This window comes from Callithrix jacchus, chromosome 16 (genome assembly GCF_049354715.1).
Source record: "Callithrix jacchus isolate 240 chromosome 16, calJac240_pri, whole genome shotgun sequence".
Classification (NCBI taxonomy): Eukaryota; Metazoa; Chordata; class Mammalia; order Primates; family Cebidae; genus Callithrix; species Callithrix jacchus.
The window spans coordinates 76456814-76482173 of NC_133517.1; positions in this window are offsets into that span (position 1 = coordinate 76456814).

A 25360-nucleotide genomic window follows, 5' to 3' on the forward strand; every position below is an offset into this window, starting at 1 on the left:
GAACAATAATCTAGAGTTGTCCTTTAAGCACCTTTGATAGGAGTAATGTTCTCTATTAAGATGTAGAAGTAACAATCAAGCTTGCAGTTGGCAATATACCTCCTTGACTGGCTTTAGGACACAGTGGGAAGGACAATTTAGTTGATGATTGAAGGTACAGTCCAGCATACCCTACCAGGGCCATTTCGGCTGCTGCTCTCAATATGGTAGGCAAAAAGTACATCCATTTTGTAGTTACTGATAAGGTCTCCAGCTGGATTTAAGTAACAGTAATTGTCTCCATTTCTTGTATTGGTTGAAATCAACAAGCTAATATGCCTTTTACAGTCCATTTTTAAAGTTATAAGCAGAAGGATATTTGAACTATTTCCTCAAAAAGCAAAAATATACGGTTCTCAGAACTTTTCCAAAAAGGTGATCAACACGGCACTTATCAACTATGATTGCTAAAGAGACTGATGACAGATGGAGTTAGAAGGGTTTGATTTGGTTTACAGATACTGTAAACAGAGGATAATCTGATGCACAAAGAGTGTGAAGTGTGGAATGATAAATAAAAAGTAAACCACAGGTGCAAAAGAGTCTTATGTCATTCATTGACAAGGTCTTCTGCTTACTCCAGTGGCTGGTTATTTAGCAGGTTCATCTTCACAGTGTGTCACCTAATGATTAGGACTGTACCTTGTGGAATATAGAGATATATCATTTCAAGATAATACCTACCTCTGCATCACAGCACTAGGTGAGTCACTGCCAAAAGCGCAGCACTTATGTCCTTGAAAACAAAAACTAAACTCCATGGCACACAGAATAAGGTGTGCAGCTGTAGCACTGGGAACTTAACAGAATCAGATAATCAACTTTGGAAATTGAACCACAGAAAATGACTCATTCATTCATTCCAAAAACCTTTATGGATCACCTACTGAGCTAATAATCACTGTGACCCTATTTGGAATAACTTGAACACAGATTAAGGGAGATGATATCCCGCTTTAGATTGAGGGCCTAGTTAGACCAGGCACCATCTCACTTATTAATGGCTACTTTGAAAACAAACCTATCTTATCACCTTTCTCAGGAACAAGGGGGAAATGAGCACCCTATGACTGGAGCATGAAAAACCAATTCTTACTATTACTTTAATGGATTTTGAAGTCTTAAGAAGCAGGAACCTTTTGTTAAATAATCAAACAATCAAAAGATTTCTGAGAATCACACAGGGCTTATCCCAAAGTAAGCAAAAAGCTATTAGTCACCTGCTGGGTTATCCAATTATGTATTCAATATGGTCTTTAAAGTAACCTAATGTGTATGAATTGAACTTTGGAAGATATAAATGGTCACGGGGTATGAACTGGTGATGAATTTCCTTTAGTAATTTGCTGAATGAAGCATTTGAAGCGGGCATCACATTCATGACTTCTTGTCCCCAAAACCCATCTCACCCAGTAGCAAATTTTGTATTAAATTGAAATTGTCTCCTAAACTCTACCATATGTTCTCTAAGGAGCTGAGAGTGTTCCTTATTTATCTGTGTATGCTCAACAGTTAACGTAAAACTCCATATATAAAAGATTCTCAATTAATTTTTGAAAGTATATGAATATATAAGCCATTTCTTTTTCAAAGGTTAAATTCCCAATTGGTTAGAAGAATTATGTACATCAGAGGTATATAAATAATTATTCTTCAATTAATAAAAGGACAAAATAGATGGAGGAGTAATTTTATTTAAAAACCTGTTGTCTTCTTGAAAACACAAACACACACACAATCCCTTCATGTGTGCACATGAAGAGAAGAACGCCTAAGTGAGTTTGGGATGCTATATCAGAATACCCTAGACTGAGTGACTCAAACAACAAACATTTATTTCTTAGAGTTCTGGAGACTGGAAATTCCAAAGTCAAGGTGCAGGCAGATGTGATGACTGGTGTGGGCATCCTTGATTTGCAAACAGCTGTCTTCTCATTGTATTCTTGCAGAGCAAGAAGCAGAGAGGGTGCTATATAAGTTCACTTGTCTCTTCTTTTATGAGCATTCATACTATCATGGGGTTTCCATCTCATAACCTAATTACCAACAAAAGCCTTACCTCTTAATACTATCACAAAGGGCTTAGGATTTCCATATATGAATTTTGGGTGCACATAAATATTCAGTCCATAGCAAACAGCTTTCTAAGGTGAAGTTTTAAATGTGGTCTTCACTCCTGGGGATCCTAGACATGTAGGCGTGATTTATGATTCACCCAATGTATAGGACCAAGTCCACAATATTTTGTTCCATAGTTTCATTGCTTATTTATTTGATTTTTATGCAGGTTCACATGGTGACAAGCAGGCCCTCTCAGTAGCTAATAATTAGGTGCTATTTCACACTAATGTCTGGTATTCATTTCACTGGGAAGGAAGAAAAACATCTGTCTTTAAGTAAAATTTATGCAGAAATAGATTCACTTACTAATTTAAATTCATGTACCAAAGCATTGAAATAATTTGGAAAATCATTTTCTCTTCTCTAAGTTCTTGTATCTCTTTTGTTTTCTTGTGATACTTAATAAACAAGACACCTTCTTGGGAGGCATATTAAAGTGTGCAAAATTTAGATAATAAAGCAAATCCTGGGACACAGCATGTATCATGCATTATTCAATTGTTTGAATTTCAACAAATTTTCAGCTATGCCTGAACATGTGAATCAAAACAACATTCAACACAGATAGGTGGTGCTAAAAAGGGGGCCCTGTTCTCTTTTCCACTTGGGGAATCTCTCTATTTTGGCAGCAGCAGGACCAATTAAGCCTAACAAGTTATGTGTGGTAGAAAACAGAGACCACATAATTCTGATTTATTCTAAGGATAGATCCACCTCATCCCCCAACCTCTTACTAGATTCTAAGAGTTGCTTTTTGCGCATGCTTCTCTCCTTTGATTAAGACTCCGTACAGATCTAAGGTAATTTCATCCAGTAAAACAGAGCTTTAAAGGAATTGAAGAATGTTGTTCTACGATAGTCTCAGCAGAAGCTTAAAGAAAACAACAACAACAAAAAGATGTTATCTTAAAGAGATTCATAGAGGTAACTTTTGTCTAGTGAAATGAACCCCAGTAAAACTCCCAGGATAGTCACAAAGGCTTTTAAGAAAAAGGAATGAACAGAGATACCACTAGCTTGGATTGAAAGGAACAGATACAGATAAAATGAAAAGAGATCTTTGGAATCCCTGAGAAAACTGCTAACCTGAAAATATGGCTATCTTTTAGGAAAAAAAAAAAAAGGACAACTCAGAGACAGAGAATAGAGACAAGAGCCTAAAAGGCAGAGCCAAGAGTCATAAGGAATTACTCTCAAGTCTTTAGCCCTATTTAAGAAATTACTACCTGTGCCTTGATGATTTTCAGAATGGCTATGGACTAATGATTTCTATGAAACTCCTATTTCTCCCTTTTTGAACAGGAGATTTTTTCCCCTAAGTTATTGGGGAACAGGTGGTATTTGGTTACATGAGTAAGTTCTTTAGTGGTGATTTGTGAGATTTTGGTGTACCCATCACCCAAGCAGTGTACACTGCACCATATTTGTAGTCTTGTATCCCTTACCCCCTCCCACTCTTCCCCCCAAGTCCCCAAAGTCCATTGCATCATTCTTAAGGCTTTGTTTCCTCATAGCTTAGCTCCCACATATCAGCGAGAACATATGATACTTGGTTTTCCATTCCTGAGTTATTTCACTTAGAATAATAGTCTCCAATTTCATCCAGATCACTGCAAATGTTAATTCATTCCTTTTTTATGGCTGAGTAGTATCTCATCATACACACACACACACACACAAACACACAAACACATATCACAATTTCTTTATCTACTCTTTGATTGATGGGCATTTGGGTGGGTTCCATGATATTTGGGTTGGTTCCATGATTTAGCAATTGTGAACTGTGCTGCTATAAACATGCATGTGCAAGTATCTTTTGCAAATAATGACTTCTTTTCCTCTGGGTAGATACTCAAGAGTGGGATTGCTGGATCAAACGGTGTTTCCACTTTTAGTTCTTTAAGGAATCTCCACACTCTTTTCCATAGTGGCTGTACTAGTTTACATTCTCACCAGCAGTCTAGAGGCGTTCCCTGTTCACCACATCCACGCCAACATATACTGTGTTTTGATTTTTTGATTGTGGCCATTCTTGCAGGAATACAGTGGTATTGCATTGCGGTTTTGATTTGCATTTCCCTGATCATTAGTGATGCTGAGTATTATTTTCATATGTCTCTTTGCCATTGGTATATCTTCTTTTTGATAAGTGTCTATTCATGTCCTTAGCCCACTTTTTGACGGGATTGTATGGGGTTTTTTTCTTTCTGATTTGTTTGAGTTTATTGTAGATTCTGGATATTAGTCTTTAGTCAGATGTACAGATTATGAAGATTTTCTCCCAGTCTGTAGGTTGTCTGTTTATTCTGCTGACTGCTCCTTTTGCTGTGGAAAAACTCTTCAGATTCATTAAGTCCCAGCTACTTATCTCTGTTTTGATTGCATTTGCTTTTGGGTTCTTGGTCATAAAATCCTTGGCTAAGCCAAGGTCTAGAAGGGTTTTCCAATGTTATCTTCTAGAATTTTTATAGTTTCAGGTTTTAAGTTTAAATTCTTAATCTATCTTCAGTTGATTTTTTTACACGGTGAGAGATGAGGATCCAGTTTCATTCTCCTATATGTGGCTAGTCAATTATTCTATCACTGTTTGTTGAAAAGGGTATCCTTTCCCCACTTTATGTTTTTCTTTACTTGGTTGATGATCAGTTGGTTGTAAGTATTTGGGTTTATTTCTGGGTTCTCTATTCTGTTCCACTGGTTTATGTGCCTATTTTTATACCAGTACCATGCTGTTTGGTGACTATGGCCTTATAATATAGTTTGAAATCAGGTAGTGTGATGACTCCAGATTTGTTCTTTTTGTTTAGTCTTGCTTTGGCTATTCAGGCTCTTTTTTGGTTCCATATGAATTTTAGAATTGTTTTTTCTAATTCTGTGAATATTGATTGTAGTATTTGGTTGAACCTGCAGATTGCCTTTGGCAGTATGGTTATCTTTACAATATTGATTCTACCCAGCCATGAGCATGGGATGTGTTTCCAGTTGTTTGTGTTGTGAAATATGATTTGTAGTTTTCCTTGCAGAGGTCTTTCAACTCCTTTAAGTATATTCCTAAGTATTTTATTTTATTGCAGCTATCGTAAAAGTAGATGAGTTCTTGATTCTCTGCTTGGTTGCTGTTGGCGTATAGAAGAGCTACTGATTTGTGTACATTAATCTTGTATCCAAAAACTTTGCTGAATTATTTTATCAGTCCTGGGAGCTTTCTAAAGAAGTCCTTAGCATTTTCAAGGTAAACAATCAAATTGTCAGCAAAAAGTGACAGTTCAACTTCCTCTTTACCAATTTGAACTTTCTTGGTTTCTTTCTCTTGTCTGACTGCTCTGGCTAGGACTTCTAGCACTATATTGAAGAGGATTGGTAAGACTGGGCAACCTTGTCTTGTTCCAGTTCTCAGGGAATGCTTTCAACTTTTCTCCATTCAATATTATGTTTGCTGTGGGTTTGTCACACATGGCCTTTATTACATTCTGGTATGTCCCTGGTATAATAATTTTGCTGAGAGTTTTAATCATAAAGGGATGCTGGATTTTGTCGAATGCTTTTTTCTGCATCTATTGAGATAATCATGTGATTTTTGTTTTTAATTCTGTTTATATGGTGTATCACATTTATTGACTTGTGAATGTTAAGCCATCACTGCATCCCTGGTATGAAACCTTCTTGATCATGGTGGATTATCTTTTCAATATGTTGCTAGATTCAGTTAGCTAGTATTTTGTTAAGGATTTTAGCATCTATGTTTATCAAGAATATCAGTCTGTAGTTTTCTTTCTTGGTTGTATCCTTTCCTGGTTTTGGTATTAGGGTGATGGCTGGCTTCATGGAATAAATTAGGGAAGGTTCCTTCTTTCTCTATCTTGTGGAATAGTGTCAAAAGGATTGGTACGAATTCTTCTCTGAATGTCTGGTACATTTCTGCTATGAATCCATCTGGTCCTGGATTTTTTTGTTGGTGGTGGTAATTTTTAAATTACCATTTCAATCTCACTGCCTGTTATTAATGGTTTGTTCAGGTTATCTAATTCCTAAAATTAGGAATGCAAGTGGGGACATTAAACAGACCTTACAGAAATGAGAAGATAATAACAAATTTAATAACCTAAATGATATCGGCAAATCTAGAAACACACAAACTGCCAAAACAGACCCAAAAAGAAATAGAAAATATGAATAGACCTATAACAACAACAACAAAAGATTGAGTTAGTAATCAAAATTTTTATTTCTCACTGGAAACCCCAGAGAAGATGGCTTCAGTGGTGAATTTCACCAAACACAGAAAAAATTAAAACTAATCCTAGGCTGGGTGCGGTGGCTCATGCCTGTAATCCTAGCACTTTGGGAGGCTGAGGTGGGTGGATCACCTGAGGTCAGGAGTTCAAGACCAGCCTGGCCATCATGGTGAAACCCCATCTTTTAAAAAACAAACAAAAAAAAAAATTAAAGAAAAAAAAAAACTAATCCTTTACAAATTCTTCCAAAACAGTAGAAGAGGAAGAAACACGTTCTCACTTACTTTGTCAGGCTACTATAAATACTAAAGCCAGACAAAAACACTGCAAGAAAAGAAAACCACCAATTAATATCCCATATGAACATAGATGCAAAGCCTTCAACAAAATATGAGCAAACAAAATTCGGCAGCATATCAAAACGATTATAAACCATGACTAAGTGAGAATGCAAGGTTGGTTTAACATCTAAAAATAAATTAATATAATACTCCATGTCAATAGAATAAAAGCAAAATCCATATAATGATCTCAGAAGACAGAAAAAGCATTTGACAAAACCCAACATCCTTTCATATTAAAAAAACATTCAACTAACTGGGAATACAAATGAACTTCATAAATCTGACAAAAAGACATCTATGGAAAACCTTCAGCTGACATCATACTTAATGTTAAACTTTGGTCCTAAAATCAAGAACAAGACAAGGATATCCACTGTCCCCATTTCTGTTCAAATTGAGGGCAGGGAGGAAGGAAAGAAGGAAGGAAGGTAGGTTGGCGGGTAGGGTAAGCACCTAAACGGAAAAGGAAGAAAGTAAGAATATCTTTATCTACATATGAATGAGATGAAAATTGACAAGCTGAAACTAAAATTCATGTGTAATTGCAAGAGCCCTTTAATAGCCAAATGAATTATGAAAAAGAACTAAGTTGAAGGATACATACTTCCCAACTCCAACATTTATTACAAAGTCACAATAGTCAAGAGAGCATGTTATTGGCACAAGGATAGATATGTAGATCAATGCAATAGAACTGGGAGTCCAAAAATAAACTCATACCTCTATGGTCAGTTGGTTCTTGACAGAGGCACCAATGCATTCAATCAAGAAAGAATAGTCTTTTTAACAAATGTTGCTGAGACAATTGGATATCTACATACAAAAGAATTAATTTAGACTCCAACGACATACCATAAGTGAATATTAACTCAAAAAAATCAAAGGCCTAAATTTGAGAGATAAATTCCAAAACTCTTGAAAGAAAATAAAGGGTTAAATGTTTTTAACGTTAGATTAGGTGGTGTTTCTTAAATATGACAGCCAAAACACAAGCAACAAAATTAAAAGATAAATTCAGCTTCATCAAAAATAAAAACTTATGTACATTAAAAGACACTACCAAGAAAGTGAAAAGACAATCTACATAGTGGGAGAAAAGTTTTGCAAACCATAGGGCCAAGTATAAAGAATAGGTAACAAACTCAACAACAAAACGTCAAATAACCCAATTAAAACTTGAATACAGAACCTAAATAGACAATCTCCAAAGTAGATAAATACTTAGTCAATAAGGACATGAAAATGTGCTCAAAATTATCATCATCAGGGAAATGCAAATTAAAACCATAATGAGATGTCATTTTGCACCCATTAGTATGGCTAGAATTTTCTTTTTAAATGGAAAATAACAACTGTTAGTGAGAATGTAGTGAAATTGGAACTCATACATTGTTGGTGGTCTGTAAAGCAGTGCCATATAAAGTATGACTATAATTACATAAAAAATGCCTCTGTTCCAGGTAAGATGGGTTTAACATAAGAATGGTCTGTTTCGTGACAGGCCAGACAGGCTCATAAGTAAGAAACTATCTGTGCCTACTGTCCCAGCATCATTGTTAGTCATACTCCCTCTTCTACTCTCAAGGAGGTGCCAGAATGGACAACAAATTATATTGCCATCCTCCTCATGGAAAGAAACTTTACCCAAAGGAAAGAGAGGATGAAGGCCCGTTGCCTTTGCAAAGGGTTATGAACCATTAAAGCAGGGAAAGAGTAAATTTGAGGACACGAGACAGTGGACTTCTCAAATTGCCTTTGGTCCTATACCTCACAGTATCCTCCAAGCTGCTGAGGATATTATACAAATACATTTAAAAATTAAAAATACATATCACTAATAAATTGAGATCCCAAGGAATGCTATGTTTTTGCTATAGCAGAGCACAGCACAAGATGCAATAACAGAGCATAGTACAAGAGTGTGTAAGAAGCATTTTCCCCATTTCAACGATGAGTGTTAAAGCAAGGAGTAGAGATACAAACACCCACCCTGCCGGCAGCAGAGAACACTGGATATGAAGCTGTAATAGAAGTGAGGAAGTTAAGGCAAAAAATAAATTGATACCTAGAGATGTACACGTTCTCATTTATCCAATAATTACTTTTTTGTTTTAGTGTATACCTGTGTAAAAAGGAAGGTGTTTACAGAAGTCAATAGTCGTTATTTTAAACTGAGGGGATTATAAGTGTCTTTTCACTTTATTCAAAACTTTTTATGTAGTTATTAATTTACAACTTTCTCATAAAGACTTTTATCTAAAATAATACCAGTTGTATCAAGGCGCAGAGAAGCAAAACCACACGTGTGTGTGTGTGTGTGTGTTATATATGTGTGTCTATCCATGTGCACATACACACACATATATTTGCTATAGCAATTTGACTTCCTACAACTGTGAGACTTGGTTAAGCAGTCACTGTGAGACTCTTGTCACCCTGTCTGATGCTGGAACTTCAAGTCCAGAGGGCAGAGAGTCAGGAAAAGAAGAGAAACATTACATGGAAGTAAGCAAGATCAAGCTGGAACCACAATCACAAGCTGGAGCCCACAAGCACAGACTGAAATCCCCATCTGTTCTTGTTATAGTGAGTGTCCTGCAAAAGCTAGGACCTTTCCTCACAGAGCTACACACACATCTGACCCAAGAGTCGGAGAAATTGGAGGAAGATCCAAAGGAAAGTGAAACAGTTGTGGGCTGGCTCCTGCCTCACACCAAAGGTGAGCCTGCAAGTCAGTGACAATACTTGGAAACTACAAAACGGCAGCTGCATCACATCTGCCGCACATAGCTCACTCAAAAATATCCCTTTTGTTCAATCCTATCCGGAAACATGCAAGAAATGGGGATTTGGGAAAATGTAGGTCACTGTAGCCAAGTTGACACGTTACAAAGCCACCGCGAAGTCAAATTGTGCTTTTTGTCAAAAAACACAAATAGTTTCCCTAACAAAAGATCATGGAAGTCTGGACTAATATGAATCTCTCCTTTACCGGGCCATCTTTAGTATTTAGTCCTAAACATTTTATTTAACCTAATTCAATCTCTTCCCTCATCATAAAATAGGGTTGATAATATCACCTATTTTAGAAAAGTTATTAATTATGAGCCACAGAAACTAACTGTAGTGCAGGATTTCTCAGCCTTCCAACTGTTGACACTTTAGGCCAGATTCCTTTGTGACGGGGCTGCTCTGAATACGGTAGAATGTCTCACAGCATCTTTGGCCTTGATTCCCTGCATGTCAGCCCACAATAGCTATATCGACTCTGCTACTCATGAACAGTCTTGCCTCCACCACAGCTGCAAGGCCATAGCAAGTATCTGGCTACAGTTACGGAACATCTGCTACTCACCTACAAAGAGGCCAAATACTGTGTTAGATCCGAAGAAGTCAGAGTTCCTCAGCTTCAAGAGGTTACAGTCAGCCCTATAAATAATCAAGAGTTGACCTTTCCACGAGGCCAAGTCCTGTAGTGCAGTCTTGTGTCCAGGGAGAGCACAGGACACAGGACGGTGCTAGACTTTGGAAGACCTTTTGGCTTTGGAATACCTTATCACTGTTATTGAAAGGAACATTTCAGTCAGTGATAAACAATGGAATGTTTCCACTTTCTCATTTGGAAAGCTATTTAGAGAAGAAGGAAGTGAGTGAGCAAGGGTTGATGGTGATGTGATGGATGAGAAAAGGCTTCTGTCTATGCTGCAGTGGCCCAGAAAAGGCAACAGTCTCACACGTAGTGCTCGTTAGTGCTAATGGGAGTTGGGTCTGGCATCCAGAGAAGAACATGCCCTTGGAGTTGTACTTCCCTCTGTGGACAAATTGACATTGAGGAAACCTTTGCCATAAATAATCCCTGCTATTCAAGAGAACATTTATCCCATTGCTGTAGAGTGAAGACAAAAGAGTCAATGAAGTTTTCAGGAGGAGAGCACAGACTCTGGGAGCTCTCTTTAGGAAGAGTAACAAAGGCACAACAGGCATCAGAACCACAATGGTGAGACTTACAATGGTTGTGTAATAGTCTGTCCACGCACCGCTATAAAGAAATACCCGAGACTGGGTAATTTATAATGAAAAAAGGTTTAATTGGCTCATGGTTCTGCAGGCTGTACAGAAAGCATAGTGGCTTCTGCTTCTGGGGAAGGCTCAAGAAATTTACAATCATGGCAGAGAAGTGGGAGCAGGCATCTTAGGGAAGGAGCAGGGCCAAGAGAGAAGGGGCAGCTGCTACACAATTTTAAACAACCAGATCTCACAATAACCTACTCACTCACTTTCACAAGAAAAGCACTGAGGGGACAATGCTAATTCATTCATGAGAACTCAACCCCATGATCCAGTCATCTCCCACCAGGACCCACATCCAACACTGGGGATTACAAATCAACATGAGATTTGGGTGGGGACACAGATCGAAACCATATCAGGCTGTAACAGGAACATAATGCCAAATGTCTGGGTACAAAATTTAAAAATCAGTTACTATCCCTGAAACCTGTATTCTACTTCTACATGTCACATTTTATTTAAATAGAAAAAAAAATAGTAAAAAAATAAAACCAGTCACAGTCAGAGTCCGTTCAACTGAGCATTCCGTCCTTGGCAGTGCTATTAAAGGTATTTTGGTGAAGGGTAATGTTGATCCATGTTATCTAAAAGGATAAATAAGTGAGATAAGGAAGGATACATACATAAAGAAAGAAAAAGACTCATGGCTTTGCTCCATGCATTCATTTCAAGGACCCAGGCCTTTGAAGTCCACCACTGGATCCTCTGCATTCAATCAGTAGAGAAAATAGAAGAAAGAATGTAGAGGACTTAGTGGGAAGTTTAGGGTCCAGGCCTACAGGTGGCGTACATCATTTATTCTAGTATCTTATTGGCAATAGCTCATTCAAAGGGCCACACCTCACTGCAATCATAGCCAGAAATATAATCTAGTATGTGCTCAGAAGCAAAAGGGAAATGGTTTGGTGAACCACAAAGTACATTCAATCTTGTTGATGTGGTCCTTCTCAAACTGTTTTCCAATTTGAAGAATCCTTTGCTTTCGTGTTTTTCTTACCTTGATTATGTGATCACCCTTCCTTGTACATTCTCCAGCTCAGTTATGACTTTCATGGCCTGAGATACCAGAATTGCACATCGTAGTGGAAGAAAAAGTAGAGATGAGAGGAGAGGGAATGAGAGAAGAGAGAGCTTCCGAACTGAAAAGACCCATAGGGCAACGAATTCCAAACATCTCATTTCACAAAAGAGGACACCGAGACCTAGGGAAAAGTCACCTACCTGTGGCAACATACCTTTAAATATAAAACTGGGACTTCAGCCCAGTTCTCTTAATTTTCTTTTCAGGACTCTTACCAACAGCATCATTATTTCAAATGGGTACATGCCAATGTGTACAAATCTGTTATAACTGTGCAATAACTTTCACAAGTAGTTTTTAATTCTCTGAGCTTTTATAATAATGTCTCATACTTTGTTGGTAGTTTTGACCCCGGAAGTACATATTTGATAAGCATGCCTCTAGTCCAAACTGGCAACCCAGGACTCTTTGCTTGAACTACTATCATTAAAATTATTTTCACTATTTATCAGATTGCATGTATGCACTCAACAGGCCTCCAAAAAGAAGTATTTGGAGACAGTTTTGTTTTTGGTTTTAACTTTCCTTTTATTTTCTGTATTAGGATTATTTCAATTACTAACATTAGAAAACAACTCAAAAAGCTTAATTTCCAAACTGGAATCACTGAATCTTGTGTATACTGGAGGATTCAGGATACAACCAGTATCATCAGAGTTATTCCTGTCTACTCATTTTTAATTCTCTTTCTTGGTCAGCCTGACTGCCTCTCCTTGCAGACAGGCTACTTCCACACATTGGGAATGATGGCCACTGGCAAGGTTAGCCCTTCAAGTTTGAACTTGAGATCCAATGGGAAAAGAGAATCTTTCCCTCCAACTAGAGCAGAAAAGTCCCAGAGTGGACTCCAACTGGCCTAAAGCAGTCACCTGCTTTTCAATGAGTAGATTTAGGTAGGGGAGCAAACACTATGATTGACAGTTCCACCAAAACCACAAGGGGTGGGTTAGAATTTGCTCCAGAAACCAGAAAAGGGGCTACAAAACATGCTGAGCAGAGAAAAATAGCTGTCACAGTCCATTCTGCTTGTTGGCTAGGAAAATGACACTAAACATTCAGGAAATGGAATGCATTTTTAATGCACAAGTCAGATTTTAGCCACCTGATACATGAAGTATATACCTCCAACCTAAGAGTCAACATGAAAATTCAGGATATTTTCCTTCCTCTCTTTTAGGTTAAAAATTTAGAACAGTAGACAGACAGTAAAAGATATTATCTCTCTGCCCAATATCTCCTGTTATGCATGGATATTCAATGGAAAATATCAGATTTGTAGTTAATTTTGTTACTTATGAAAGTTAATCACAAAGATATCTCTCTCCCCACCTGGAAAAAAATTAGAGCTAAATATTAGGTTTGGAAAATGGCTATAAACATTGTCCAGTCCATCTCTTTCATTTTGTACATTGTGATATTGATGACCAGAGAAGTGATATAATCTGGCTAAAGTTACACAGGTTCCTCTTGAATAAATCCTGGGTTAAAACTCAAATTTCCTTCCACATAGTATAGTACTTTTTTTATCGTATACCATTCTCCAAATTGTGTATATATTACTTACATTGTAAGATTAAAAAAAAAAAGATGTAGAAGCAAATAGACAATTGTAAACCAAAAAGGGACATTTTCAAGTCTCATAATCTTCCAATTTTTATGCAACAACTCAAAAATCCTCCTCCAGTTTTTCCAGTGCATAGTTCTATGACATCCAGAAAAAAATGGTGGTTTCTATGAATGGCAAGTTTCAAACTGAGTGTAAATGCTTGCAAAATAATTACTGATAAAATCAAAGGAACGTGAATCATGAGGTTGCCTTTCCAATTTGGCTTCTGAATTTTTTTCAAAAACATCTGTCTCCTGCTGTGTCTTTATGCTATTATACACAGCATGATTCAATAGAGAAAAAAAGTCCCTAAATGCAATGAACAGCTAAAATAAAGTTCTAATCAAGTCACTTGATTTTAAATTGTTTCAGAATACATCCTAGGTACTAACATGATAATCCTTAACTTTTCTTATTTTAGTAGAAATTGGGTCTGTTTTTCCTGGCCAATAAACTGTACTTGGGACAAACTCTAATCAGAAAACTCAGTTTCAAATGAAACTATCTTTTGCCCCTCAGGTTAATAAATTAGGATTGAAAGTGTCTGCTTTAGCAAGAGTGTAGGGAAAGGGACCATCTCATATCTTTAGGGCAGACGCAAGACACTAATAATTCTTCTTCAGGCCAACTTGTAAATATGTATTAAGTATCATTTAAAATATTCGTGCCTTTTAATCCAATAATTAACCATAAAAAATTATCAAATACATAAAAAAGTGACCACGACAGTATTTGTCACCATATCATGTGAATTGGAAAAACAAGGTTATTACTAAATATAAAAAAGCTGTGGTTAAATAAATCAGTGATAACACATATGATGGAATATTTTCCAACTTAAATAATCAAGAATATAAGGTTGGAAATAGCCTCAATAACCACAATTTAAGATTGGAAAATAAACGTTGATGTGTTAGTATGATGAAATAGTACATTGCCGTTTTTTAAGTAGAAAGATTTTACAAAAATATAATCCAATTCATGCAAACTTTGCAAATGTTTTTCAACAGAGCTGTACATACATACACATACACACACATACACAAACAGAAAGAGATGCTTTAGAAGCACATATACCACACAAATATTAGCTTATATACCAAAAATATTAGCTCTGTCTGGAGATAGTATCTACTTCAAAATGCTCCTGTCAGGATTCAATTGTTTGTGTGTATGTGTGTGTGTGTGTGTGTGTGTGTCCCTATCAGAAAGCCTGGGAAATAGTAGTTCTTCAAATAATGCTTGTCACCTTATTGCATTTACCTTTTCTGTATGTGGTACCACTCCACACTATTCTATATCTAACATGATTTGGCTCCAAGAACAGGATACAGAAGAATCCTGGAAAGGAGAATAAATCAGGCAGAAAACCAGGAAAACTCTGGAACTCTTGGCAGCGTCTCTGCCTTTACCCTGTCAAACCAAAGGCTTAGGTTGACATCAGCTTTCACATGACAGCAGAATGACAGGGCCTCATCTCCCAGTGTGTGATCTGCACGTCTACCTTTAGTGATAAACATAGACTAAGGGTAACCTCTTTCTCAGAAAGTGTTCTCTCATTACCTTTTAAAAGCATGAATCAGACCTGGGGAAAGCTTAGGTTCATTACTTTAAAATAACCATGTGAAGGAACCCAGTCACATGTGTAGGCCTAATGGATTCTGCCCCCTGAAAGAGGCATAATTTTGGACTCTTCTTCCTGTTCCCTGTTGGGTTTCCATGGAAACAAGTATCAGAGGGGTGGGGGTCAGTTCTACTTATCTTGGGTTGGGGAGCTATATGAATGGATAAGAGAGACAAAATCTGTCCTCTTTGGGAGCTAATAGTCTAACCATGGTTGCATACTTGGCCAGAACAGAAAAGTGGAGGGCCCTGAGGTGATGAGGAATTTTAAGGCCAGAGCAGCAAAAGCTTCACAGAAGTCTGACATAATTTTCATCTCCTCCAAATTGCTACCTAGCAAGCTGTTCTCTGACCATCTTTGCTCTGCTTTCCCTTTTGTTTAAATAAAAAGTGTAGATGGTATCTTTTCAGACTGTTAACATAAAGGGAGAAAGAACTCCCAAACCCATTCCTACAATCTGACTTAGTGAAACTGAGTGAAACAACAAAGTATTACTTCTCTGTAAAATGAATTAACCTTCAAAATGCACAGTTACCTCAACTACTGGTTAACTCATTGTGGCAAATGTGCATATTCCACTCTCCCACAAAGCAACATTTATTATAATGGTGGAAGATGGCTGGACCAGAGTAAGAGAGACACAGATTCCAAAGTCATTCCTTTGACTTCAATGTGGACTTTTTGGCCTCAGTAGCAGATGTCACACACGTCTACTAAATTCCAGGGAAATACAAAAAAGCATCACTGGAGATGCCAGACATAAGTGAGACAAACGGACATTTCAAGACAGGCCGAACTGTAGCTAGAATTTTCTGGCATACATGCCAGTGAAAGGTTTGACTGAACCGAGTCTTAATTATACGACATATTTATTTGTCATTACCACATGCCTACTCATTTTATACTGGGACAATACAAATAAACTCTTATCACTATGATCAGCCTCTCAGAAAGAAGGTGTTTGGATAAGACAGAACAGCTTTTCTCCTTCTATATCAGCTATGAAAATATTATTGAGTTCTATTGTCAAGTTTCATTATATCAACGTCTCAAAAAAAAGAAAAGAAAGAAAGCAAAAGCCTGTTTTTTTAGCATCTACATGTGTCCAACAGTAATGATAATTATATCATGGTTGTACAGTCTCTAAAAATGAAGAAAACAATCTTCAGTAGCCAGTTTGCATTTTGAGAGAAAGAAAGCAAGAGAGAAAGGGATAAATACGTCAAGCCACACCCTTAAAAATATGAAAAAGTGATTTGGGAAGTTTTTCTTAGTCATTGCAGCCAAGCTCTTCCTATTCTGAATAACAGTTGTATTTATAGTTTCTACCTTTGACCTTCATTCATTCAACAAGAATTCACTGTGTAACTGTGATGGGTCAAAGCTAAGGGTTATTAGTACTTACTGCCTGGTGATACATTTTTTCTTATTATCTAATCAAATATCTGGTATGTTCTTCTTTCTTCCCATAAGAGTCTATGTCTCTTGAGGGCTTGAATTATGGCACATGTTTGTCTAGAAAATAAGGATCTGAGTCTTCTCTCTCCATAATGTAGTAACAACCTATCTTCCCAGCCCCATCCCTACCTTTCTCTTTCATTTCTCTCTACGACAAACCAGTTATGTCTCATTATGATATGAAGCCAGCACATTCCTCTTGGAATGCATTGGTTTGGACAACTCCTCTACATGAATGCCCTTCTTCAAACTATTTTCTATAAAATGATACCCACTTTTGGTGTCATTATCAGAGGTTATCCTGTCCATTAAACCTCTAGAGGACCTCCAAAACCAGAATCACTCTCTTCTTCCTCTGTGTTCCTATAACAGTTTTGTTTTGATCCTCTGTTTAGAAACTTTTCACATTCTTCTTGTTTCCAAGCCATTAATGTCACATATTCTATTTAATTTGAAGCTCACTCCTTTAGTAACATCTTATTATCACTGCATCCTCTATGTTGTACATAGAAGACAATTAGTAAACACTTTTAATAAATCAATTGATGTAGCCATTGCAATGAATAATAATAGCTAAGCAAACTCAGCCTGGAGAGTCACTAACAAATCAGGGCTGAAGTAATTATTTTACACCCACAAAATAAAACACTATGAGGCTATAAAAATGGTGACTTGGAAGAGATTTTTAGGAGGTCAGTCTTCTTTTCTCCTTAGTAACCGTTTCAAGCTACTTACTATCATCTCAAATCCCCAAACTCATGTTTCTTTTTACTCTCAGCAGATTACTTCACCTCCTAATTCACAAAGCAAATCAAACAACAAGATTAGGATTTAAAAAATGTTTTAACACCAAGCACACAAACTCGCCTGTATGTGTATCCATCCTGTCCTTCCATACAATTGCATTGAAAGACATTTTATGCATCTTGCTTTAAGACTAATTTCCCTATGTGTGCTCAGAGTTATCCCCCACTATCTCTCTTCTTATATCCCTTGCTGTATTAATTACCTGTTCAAATTTCTTTATCTTCAATCACTTCCTCTCTGTTGATTCCTTCCCAATGGCATTTTTAAGTGTTCATTTATTTGTACTTAAGAAAATAATCACCTTGAGTGACCCTGGATCCTGTGCATAGAAAACTTGGTGGGCCCAGTTCTCTCTGTGTTCCCTGATTTTCGTCCACTGTGCATTCCTCTCACAGTGAAACCTAGCTTCCTTCTCCTCCACCAAATACAAATAACAATACTTCATCAAAATCATCACTTACCTGCTTCTCACTAGAGCCTTTGAGTACTTCAACCTTTAAGCAGTTGCTCACTGATTTGGACAGCTCCTCTTTACAGTACATTTTTCTCCAGTTGTTGTCAACTGCACTTCACATGGCTTTGTTCCTCCCTTTTTTAGTTCTCCCTTGTGAGCTTCCCTTTTTCTGCCATCCCTTAAATTTACATATTTCTTAGAGGCTTCATCTAGGTCCCCTTCTCTTCTTATTCAAAACGTTACTCATGAACATTTTCAACCACTGTAACTTCAATTACCATCTTGGTGCTGATGACTCAGGGGCCTATGGCTTCTACCCAGATCACTGTCTTCAGCTCCCATCTCATACACCTGCCTGCCTCATAGACATCTCCATTAGGCTGTCCTACAAGCACCATTTCCCAGCATTTTACTGAAGTGCTCCATTCTAACACACCCAGCATTCTTCTCTTCGGTTTCCTTACTCATTGGACAGCCCCACTGCTATCCAAGTAAGAAACCCAGATGGCATTCTTATCGTCGCTCTCCTCACTTCCACTTCCACCCAGTCACCCTATCATGTAGAATCCACCTTTCAATATTTCTCAGGTTTATCAACCTCTCACCAATTCCACTGACACTAGCCTACTCCAGGTTGCTATCACCTCTTGCCAGGACTTCTGAAACAACCTCACAACTCATTTTTCCTGCCTCAGGCATACTAGACCCTAATCATTCCCTAGATTTCAACAACTATGGCATTTCTAAAATACACACTATCTGTGAAGGTAGATACAGAGCCTGTGTCAAAGCTCTAGGGAAGATTATGTCCCTACTTAAAACTCTTTCAGTGCTATGCCATTGCCTTCAGAATAAACTACAAAATTATGATGAACTCCCTGCTCCAGATTGCAGTAATATCTGCTTATCTCCATGATTTTTGTCTCTTACATTCTACCCTACTTCCCTCTCCATGCCCCTTCCATCCTGATAATCTCTGAGTTCATCAAGGTAGCCTTCTATTTCACATTGCCTGGTCTTTGGTTACTCTGTTCACCTTACCTGTAACATTCTCCTTTCCTCCAAGACCACACTCTCATACCTGCCAATCATACCTGGCTAATGTCTACTCAAACCTCAGATATTAGATCACACGTTGTTTCATTCAGGTATCCTTGTCATGCCTGCAAGTCCAGTTTGAGTGTCTCTTTTTTGCTCTCACAGCATCTAGTAACCCTATTGTAACACCTAACCTAAGACATTGTAATTTCTGTTACTTGTCTATATCCTGTGTTATAAAATTCTTTGGAACAGGCATTGTGTAAATGTTCATCATTTATTGATTCAACAAATAGTACTGCAATACTAATTCTAGAATAGCAATGATGAGGAAATACAGACCTGTAGGTTTATTTATGCCTAGTATAGCTAATTGAAAAAAAAATAGACATTAATCAAGTAATCATGCATAAAGTTAACTGTGGCAAATGGCACACAAGAAAGTTAGGTTTTATGAGAGCCTGCAATGAAGGGATTGACTTATTCAAGACAACCAGGGCAAGGAAGGCTTCCTTGCCTCTGGAAAATGTGATAACTAATAGGAGATCTGACACTGAAGGTAATTAAAGGACAGAAAGAAAGGGATGTGCTCCAGTTTATAGAACAACCTGTGACAAAGCTCTAGAGGAGACTAAAGGAGCTGAAAAGGGTTCAATGTGATTGAAGCACTAAGAAAAAAAATTCAGGAGATTCATTGAAGACTGTAGAAGTAGTTAAAGATCCAAACATTCAGATTTGAATACTTATTCCACAGTCTTTGAAGGATTTCACACAAAAATATGATATTAGCAGATTTTTGTTCTGAAACACACACACACACACACACACACATTCTGACTGCAGAGCAGACAATGGATTGGGTGGACCCAGAAATGAATGTCTGTATGTCTATGAGGAAACTGTTGCCATAATCTCAATGGCAGATGATAGTGGTTTGGACTAGGTTGGTGCCATCGGACAAGGAGAGAAAGGGAAGAACTTGGGAGATATTTAAGAGATAAAATTAACAGTACTTAGTGATGGATTCGACATAGTAGTTAATGAGAAATTCCCTAGAGCAGAACCTGTCATATAGTAGCATTATAACAAGTATCTGCTTAATTAAATATCACCATGTAGTATATATTTTGATTCTTAAAAATGTGTACCTATGGACTAAGGTACAAATTTCAGTTATTATACTTGCTAAGCAACTTTGATCAAGTAACTTAATTTTTTTGTTTATTATTATTATTATTATTATTATTTGGAACAGGGTCTTGCTCTATCACACAGGCTGGAGTGCAGTGGTGCAATCATAGCTCACTACCACCTTGAACTCCTGGGCTCAAGTCATTCTCTCATCTCAGCCTTCCAGGTAGCTGAGACTACAGGGGTGGGCCACCAAACCCAGCTAATTTTTTTTAGCGGGGGGGTGGGTAGAGATAGGGTCTTGCTATGATGCCCAGGCTGATCTCAAACTTCTGGGCTCAAGTGACCCACCTGCCTCAGCCTTCCAAAGTGTTGGGATTACAGTCATGAGCCACTGCACCCAGCCAAATAACTTAATTTCCATGTGACTAAATTTACTCATCCATATAATGGGGACAAGGAAGGGAGCAGAAACATAACACAAACATCACAGGGTATTTTTATGAGAATGAAATATAAAAATTGATATAAAGAATTATCACAATACTTAATATATTGTCAATGTTGAATACGTGTGAGCTTTTAAAACATATATGAAAGTGTTATGTATTATTATTACACAAGCATGAAGAAAGTTTAGAAATCCTAACTTTAGCCATAATAGAGATTAAGGCAGTAAAATTATTTTATTTTTACTTATTTTATTTATCTATTTATTTATTTATTTATTTTTGAGACAGAGTTTCACTCTTGTTGCCCAGGCTGGAGTGCAATGGCGATTTCAGCTCACTGCAACCTCCCCCTCTCAGGTTCAAGCAATTCTCCTGCCTCAGCCTCTCAAGTAGCTGGGATTACAGGCATGTGCCACCACACCTAGAAAATTTTGTATTTTTAGTAGAGATGGGTTTTCACCATGTTGGCCAGGTTGGTTTCAAAACCCTGACCTCAGGTGATCCAACCACCTCAGCCTCCCAAGTGCTGGGTTTACAGGCGTGAGCCACTGCACCTGGCCGAAACTATAAAACAATTAAAAAAAATTGAAGAAAATACAACTAAATGAAAAGACATCCTGTGTTCATGGATTGGAAGAATTAATATTGTTAAAATAGTCATACTATCCAAACCTATTTACAGATTCAATGTAATCCTTATCAAAATTCTAATGACATTTTAACAGAAATAGAAAAACAATCCTAAAATTCATATGGAACCACAAAAAAAACCCTGAATATTCAAGGCACTCTCCATCAAAAAGAACAAAGCTGGAGGCAACACATTACCTGACTTTAAATTATTACAAAGCTATAGCAATTAAAACAGCATGTATGGGCATATAAATAGAAATATTCACCAATGAACAAAATAGCCCAGAAATGAACCCACACATTTACAGTTAATTGATTTTGAAAAGGTGCCAAGAGCATACATAGAAAAAGAACAGTCTAGTCAATAAATGATGTTCATATTCATATGCAGAAGAATGAACTTGGACATTTTACCTCACACTGTATACAAAAACCAACTCAAAATGTATTAAAGACTTAAATCTAAGACCTGAAACTATAAAAATACTCAAAAAAAACTACACAATATCGATCTGGGCAATTATTTTTTTAATATTTGGCACCCAAAGCTCAGGCAATAAGAGCAAAAATAGACAAATGAGATTAGTTCAAACTGAAAGGCTTCTACAAAGCAAAGGAAAACAGAGTGAAGAAACAACCCATAGGTTGAGAGAACATATTTGCAATCAATAATTGATAAGGTATTAAGAGCCAAAACACTAAAAAACTCTAAAAAGAACTCAATATCAAAAAATAAACCTGGATTTTAAAATGTAAGAAATACCTGAATAGACATTTCTTTAAAAAAGACATACAAATGGCCAACAGATATACGAAAAAAATGCTAAACATCACACCAATTATTAGGGAAATGCAAATTAAAATAACAATGATATATCATCTCGTAGCAGTAACAATGTCTATTATCAAAATGACAAAAGGTAAGTTTTGGCTAGGTGGAGCCAAGATGGCCGAATAGGGACAGCTCTGGAGTGCAGTTCCCAGCGAAAACAGCGCAGAGGGTGAGTAATCATCGCATTTCCAAAGGAGTTATTACTGCCCACAGACGAGGAGATTCTCAGGCTGAAAAGTGCCATGAGTTCCCAGCATGGCTGTTTCAGCCCGTGCAGTGGGTCTCCGCCCAAAAAAACTCACGCAAATCTGGGCAGCCATTTCAACTGGCGCCTGGAACACCTGAGAGACAGAACTGCCCATTCAGCTGAAGAAAGGGGGCTGAAACGGGGAGCCAGGTGATCTGGCTCAGCAAGTCCCACCCCAACAAAGACCAGAAATCTGAAACGCTATCGATTGAGAGTTTCACAGAAAGATCAGCTGAACCCGGGATGGTTCAGTTCTGTGGGGGTAAGGGCGTCTGCCGTTACCAAGGCAGTCCACCATTACTGAGGCAACCCGCCTTTACTGAGGCAGTTCTAACTATACCTCTAGAAACAAAACCACAAGGAAATTCACACAGCAGCTAGGCAGAGCCCGCCACAGCTCAGCAAAGCCTCTGCTGGCAAACTGACTAGGTTACCTCCTAGCTGGGCAGGGCATGAACCACTCAGACACTGCAGAGTTCAAATAACGCAGACGCCAACCTTTAGCCACCAATTCAGCTGTTTCTGCACCTCACTTCCTTTTTTTTTTTTTTTTTTTTCCTATAAATCTTCTTCCACCACGTGGCTGCGCTGAAGTCTGAATCTGTCTGAATCTGCTGTGATTCTGGGGTCTGCCCGATTCCCTTGTAGTTTGCTGCTCAATTAAACTCCTTTACATTTAATTCAGCTGAAGTTTTTCTTTTACCAACTTTAAAGGGACATCAAAGAACTTCGTAGGGTGATGAAAATGTTCCATTTTGTGATTACTATGGGAACTATACATTGGGTAATGTTATACAGTTGCATATCCATATACAGTTATCAAAACACAACAAATTAGTACCCTTCAAATTGGTGTATTTTGTTGTGTGTGAACTATACTTTAATAATGCTGATTTGAAAAAGAGAGTACAGACGAAAATGCCTATGGCCCTAATGCTGTAATTGTCAACGGGAATTTCTTAAACTATGAGAATTTAATCTTTTGCGAACTAATTAATTACATATAATCTAACACATTGCTTAAAAATGAAGCAGAATATTCAAAAACAGATTATTTTGCAGTAATGGTAGCCGTGCCAACTGTTGAGGATATAACGCAGCTAAAACCTTTACACACACTGAAGAACTGTAAATTAGTACAACTTCTTTGGAAAACTCCTTGCATTAACTTTTAATCCTAATCATATACATACCCTATGACCCAGCATTTCCATGAGTGAGTATATATCCAATAAAAATAAAGTCTTGTGTCCATTAAATAAAATACACAAGAACTTGGTGCTTTATTTAGACTACTTCCAAACTGGAAACTAATAAGTGTCCAAAACCAAAATATGGAGAAATAAATTGTGGTATAGTCACCAAATATACTGTTCAACAATAAAAAACTAACTACTGCTACACAACAATACAGATGAACTTTGTAGACATCGGGTTAAATAAACAACAACAACAAAACGCCAGACCCCATATTCCTTTCAAAGTAAGAATAGGCAAAATGAATCTAAGTAGATAGAAGTCAGAATGGTGTTATTTTTGGCGGGAGTATTGTCAAGGAGGGGGCACGAGGGAGCCTTCTGAAGTGCTGGAAATATTCTACATCTTTTTTTTCCCTTTTCTTTTCTTATTTTATTTATTTATATATTTTGAGATAAGGTCTCGCTCTGTTTCCCAGACTGGAGTGCAGTGGTGTGATCATAGCTTACTGCAGCCTCCAACTCCTGGGCTCCAGTGATCCTCCCGCCTCAGCCTCCTTAGTGACTGGGACTACAGTCACAAGCCACTGCACCATGCAAATATTCTCTCTTGATGTGGGTGGTAGTAACATGGCTGCATACACATTTTTGTGCAAATCCATTGAATTGCACACTTAACATGGGTGCACTTTATGTAAATTGCAGCATAATTTTAAGATTTTTGAAAGTTTAAATTATGCTTTAAAAATGTATAAAAACATTTAAGTATGACTAAAGGTTAAAATATCATGACATATAAGAGCCTTAGAATATTAAACACTATTCTTGCTCTGTGGGTAAGAAGCTGGGGCAGGGAAAGAATGTTTTTAGAATATTCTCTTCATAAAAATCCCTGTGGAGGATATGAACGAATTCCCAGGATCAGATAGAATAAGACTTCAAACCACACAAGAGAAAAGCAAACTCTCAGTGTATTTAATTATAATGTCAACATTTCTTCTTCACTCCTCCCGTGGTTATTTCTTCTTAGTTTCCCATAAAGGGTTAAAAGTGGACAGACATGACATGACTGGAAATCAGCAGGTTATATACCTTAAGCCCTGTCTGTTTCTGAATAGTGGTGTACCCTTGGGGTGTTAGTCACCCTTTCTGTGATTTCAGATTCTCAGCCAATAAAAATATTACTAATAGTGATAATAAGAATAGCTCCTGTCCACTGAATATCTGTTGTGGGCTGGACACTAGGCTGGCTACTTTCCATTCAGAATCTCCAACTTTATATGGTAGGTCTTATTATGGAGAGGCAATATAAGAGTGCGTTCTCTGAAGTCAAATTGCCTAAGTTAAAAACCTGGCTCTGCTGCCTCCCAGCTATGTAAACTTGGGCCTCTGTTTCCTCATCTGTAAAATGGAAATAGAAAAATTGCCTTTCTCCCAGGATTGTTGCTAGAATTAAACAGAGATAGAAATAGAGATATATAGATAGATGTATAGATACACACACACATATATATATAAAGATACACACACATATATAAAGATAGGTGTGTGTATCTATATTTATAGATGGTGTGTGTGTGTGTGTGTGTGTGTGTGTAGATAGGGGTGTGTTTGTGCGTGCATGTGTGTGTGTGTGTGTGTATCCTTGAGAATTTCCTGGCATGTAATAAGGGCTATAAAATATTTTCTAGATAAAATGACAAAAATAATTTTAAAGGTGAGAATATGTAAGCTCACAGAGGCAGTAGCATATCAAGGATGAAGCAATGACCGTGGTACATTCAAGTACAGACGAGGGATGGGGTGCATTGTCTGTTGGGAATTCTTTTAATAACAAAAGTAAGATTTTTTGTTATCATCATGCCCCAGCAACTCAAAACAATGTCAGGGATAAAATATCCTCCCTCCTGGGACCAATTGCTTTCATGCCCTATCCACTTTAGACATCCCCAAATTAAGGTTAAAACATTTGCCCAAGGCCACACAAC